At 31.5% G+C, this 4,542-nt stretch overlaps 1 protein-coding gene across 1 annotated transcript in view; it reads right to left on the bottom strand.

Annotated features, from left to right (window-relative positions):
• LOC144242552 (rab proteins geranylgeranyltransferase component A 1-like) overlaps nucleotides 1-4,542 on the bottom strand; it is a 95,574-nt gene that overhangs the window by 30,173 nt on the left and 60,859 nt on the right. The window lies entirely within an intron of this gene.

Below are 4,542 nucleotides of genomic sequence, written 5' to 3'. Positions count from 1 at the left end.
TTTGAGAAGATTAACATTCAAATTAAAAGGAGAAGTAAAGATGTTCCCCAAAAAACAAAAACCAAAGACAAAGAAGTTTAGTATGGCTAAACCAGCCTTACAAGAAACATTAAAGTGGGAGCATCTGGTTGGGTCAGTCCGTAGGGTATGGGACTCATAATCTCAGGGTTGAGTTAGAGCCTCAAGTTGGGAGTAGAGATTACTTAAAAAAAAAAGAAAGAAAAAGAAATGCTAAAGTGATTTAAGTAGAAATAAGATGACCATAATAAGACGTAAGAAAATGATGAACAAAAAGATATAAAATATGACAGCATATACATAATATTTGTAGTATAAAAAGTTTTCTTAAAATGTGTTTGAACTTAAATGACCATCAACTTAATATAGAGTACTATATACTTAGGATGTTATATAGGAACCCCAGGGTAACAACATTCAAAGTCTGTAACAGATACAAAAATAAACACAAGAAAGCCAAATATAACTAGGTGATCAACACACAGACCGCTCCTGAATTAGACTGTTTTATTTTTTACATTGTCTTATTCAGTTTACTAAATACTTTCTGAATTTTAAAAACATACTGCTTATGAGAGAATTAGGCCTTTGATAAACCAGTTGAGTGTTTAAAATAAACATCCACACAGAGAACATGAAATACATAAAAATGATAAACATTGGCCATATTTTCACAGGTTTGACTTGTTTCTTGATAAATACAAATGAATAAACAATTAAAGGAGAAAAAAATAGCACTATAGAAACATACCAATCACAAAGACCATGAGAACAAAAGTAACAGAGAAGAACTACAAAAACAATCACAAAACAATGAACAAAATGGTGATGAGTACATACCTATCAATACTTACTTTAAATATAAATAGTCTAAATGTTCCAAGCAAAAGACACAGGGTGGTGACATGGATAAAAAAACAAGACCTATCTATATGCAGCCTATAGGAGACTCACCTCAGACCTAAAGACAAATACAGACCTAAAGTGAAGTTATGGAAAAATAATTAACATATAAATGGAAGTGAAAGAAAAGCTGGGGTAGGAATACTTAAGTAAATACACTTTAAAACAAAGACTGTAACAAGACACAGAGAAGGGCATTACATAATAATAAAGGGATCAATTGAACAAGAGGATATAACAAATGTAAATGTCTATGCACCCAATATGGAAGCACTTAATATATAAAACAAATATTGATGGATATAAAAAGAGAAATAACAGCAGGAGAATTTACCACTCCACTGACATCAATGGATATATTATTGGGGCAGAAAAGAAAAAAAAAAAAAAAGAATGCCTTTGCCTTTGAATGATACATTAGACCAGATGGACATGAATAAGAACATTTCATCAAAAACCAGGAGAATACATGGGGTACTTGGGTGGCTCAGTTGGTTAAGCCTCTGATTCTTGATTTCAGCTCAGGTATGATATTACTGTTCATGAGTTTGAGTCCTGCGTTAGGCTCCGTGCTGATAGTGTGGAGCCTGCTTGGGATGCTTTCTCTTCCCTCTTTCTCTGTACCCTTACCACTCAAAATAAAAATACTTTTAAAAGAAAATAACAGAATACACATTCTTTTCAAGTGCACTAGGAACATTCTCCAGGGCAGATCATTTGAGGTCACAAAAGAAGCTTCAATACACTTAAGAAGACTGAGATCATATCATGCATCTTTTTTGACCATGACGGTATCAAGCTAAAAATCAATCACAAGAAAAAAAAAAACTGGAAAAAAAAAAACCAAAAATATGTGAAAACTAAACAATAAGATACTAAAAAACCAGTGGGTCAACAAAGAAATAAAAAATGAAATAAAAAAGTACATAGAGACAAATGAAAATGAAAACAGAAAGTTCCAAATTTTGGGACATAGCAAAAGCAGTCTAAGAGGAGATACACAGCAATACAGGTCTCCCTCAAAAACAAGAAAAAGCTGAAATAAACAATCTAACCTTAAGCCTAAAGTAACTAGAAAAGGAATAACTACAAAGCTCAAGGTGAGCAGAAGGAAGGAAACAATAAAGATTAGAGAAGAAATAAATGACATAGTAGCAAAAAAAGGCGGGGAAATCAATGAAATCTAGAGCTGGTTTTTGAAAAGATAAACCCTTAACCAAATTCATCTAGAAAGAGAAAGGACCCAAATAAATACATCAGAAAAAAGATAAGTAACAATTTACACCACAAAAATACAAAAAATAAGAGAAAACTATGCAAAATTATATGCTAACAAATTGGACAACCTGGAAGAAATGAATAGATTCCTGGAAACATACAATTTTCCAAAACTGAATTAGCAAGAAACAGGAAATATCAACAAATTATTAGTAGTGAAACTAAATACATAATAATAAGAGGTCCAGGACAAAATGGATTCACAGGTGAATTCTATGAAACAATTAAAGAAGAGTTAATACCTGTTCTCCTTAAAATATTCCAAAACACAGAACAGAAAGGAAAGCTTCCAAATACATTCTATGAGGCCAGCATGACCGTAATACCAAAACCAACCAAAGATATCACAAAAGCAGAAAATGACAGGGTAATAACTTAGATAAACATTTATGCAAAAATCCCCAACAAGTATTAGCAAACTGCATTCAACAATACATTAAAAGAATCATGATAATTAGTGGGATTTAATCTGGGGATGCAAGGATGTTTCAATATTCCAAAATCAATCAACGTGATATACTATATCAACATAACAAAGAATAAAAGTCATATGATCATCTCAATAGATGCAGAGAAAGCATCTGACAAAAATATGACATTTAGATGAAAACTCTCAACAGAGTAGGTTCAGAGGGATCATACTACAACATATTAAAGGTCATATACAAAATACCCAGAGCAAACATCATATTCAATGGTGAAAAACTGAGAGCTTTCCTCTAAGATTAGGAACAAGACAAGAATGTCTCTCTCANCTCACAACAATTAAAAAAAAAAAAAAAGAACTAAGAGGCATCCATACTGGTAAGGAAGAAGTTAAACTGTTGCTATTTACAGATGACATGTTACTATATATAGAAAACCCTAAACACTCCACCAAAAAACTATTAGAAATAATAAATGAATTCAGTAAAGTTGGAGGATATAAAATTAATACACAGAAATTGGTAGTTTCTATATCTGTAATAACAATGTAGCAGAAGAGAAATTAAGAAACAATTCCATTAACAATTGCACCAAAACAATAAAATGCTAATGAATAAACTTAACTGAGGAGGTGAAAGACTTGCACTCCTGAGAACTAATAAAACACTGATGAAATAAATTGAAGATGACACAAACGGAAAGATATTCCACACTCATGGATTGGGAGAACTAATATTGTTAAAATGTCTATATTACCCAAAGCAATCTACAGATTCAATGCAATCGCTATCAAAATACTAAGAGCATTTTTTTTAATAAAACAAGAATAATAATCCTAAAAATTTTATAGAACCATAAAAGACCCCAAATAGCCAAAGCAATCTTGAGAAGGAACAAAGCTAGAGACACTACAATCCCAGACCTCAAGATGCACTACAAAACTATGACAACCAAAACTGTATGGTACTGGCACAAAAAAAGACACATTGATGAATGGAACAGAATAGGGGGTGCAGAAATAAACCTACATTTATGTGGTTAATTAATACATGATAGAAGGTAAGACTATTGAATAGAGAAAAGACAGTCTCTTCAATAAATGGTGTTTTCCTAACTGAACAGCTATATGCAAAAGAATTAAACTAGACCATTTTCTAACACTGTGTACAAAAATAAACTCAAAATGGATTAAATGCCTAAAAGTAAGACCTGAAACCATAAAACTATTAGAACACAGGAAGTAGTTTCTGTAACATCAACATTACAACCATTTTAAGATATGTCTCTTAAGACAAGGTAAACAAAAGCAAAATAACTATTGGGACCACATCAAAATAAAAAGTTTTCATACAAAGAAGGAAACCATCAACAAAACTGAAAATCAGCATATTAAATAGTAGAAAATATTTGCAAATAATATATCTGATAAAAGGTTAGTATCCAAAATCTATAAAGAACTTCTCAAACTCAAGACCCAAAACAGAAATAATCCAGTTAAAAAATGGGCAGAAGACATGAACAGACATTTTTCCAAAAAAGACATTGAGACAACCAAGACACATGAAAGATGCTCAACATCACTAATCATCAGTAATCATAAGAAATCTAAATTGTTGGTGAGGATGAGGAGAACAAGGAATCTTGTGGACTTTTTAGGGAATGTAAATTGCTACAGTAACTGTGGCAAACAGTATGGAGGTTCCTCAGAAAACTAAACTAGAAATACCATATGATCCATTAATATCCACTAGTGGGTATTTACCCAAAAAATCAAAATAGTAATTTGAAAAGATATAAATATCCCTATGTTTCTTTCAGCATTATTTACAATAACCAAGGTATGAGAGCAATTCAAGTGTCCACTGATAGATCAATAGATAAAGAAGATGTTGTATATGTATATACATAGATATATAA

The sequence above is a fragment of the Crocuta crocuta genome, unplaced genomic scaffold (assembly GCF_008692635.1).
Source record: "Crocuta crocuta isolate KB4526 unplaced genomic scaffold, BGI_CrCroc_1.0 scaffold1002, whole genome shotgun sequence".
Taxonomy (NCBI): domain Eukaryota; kingdom Metazoa; phylum Chordata; class Mammalia; order Carnivora; family Hyaenidae; genus Crocuta; species Crocuta crocuta.
Note: the sequence above shows the minus strand (reverse complement) of the source record. Positions and strands in the feature narration are given on the sequence as shown.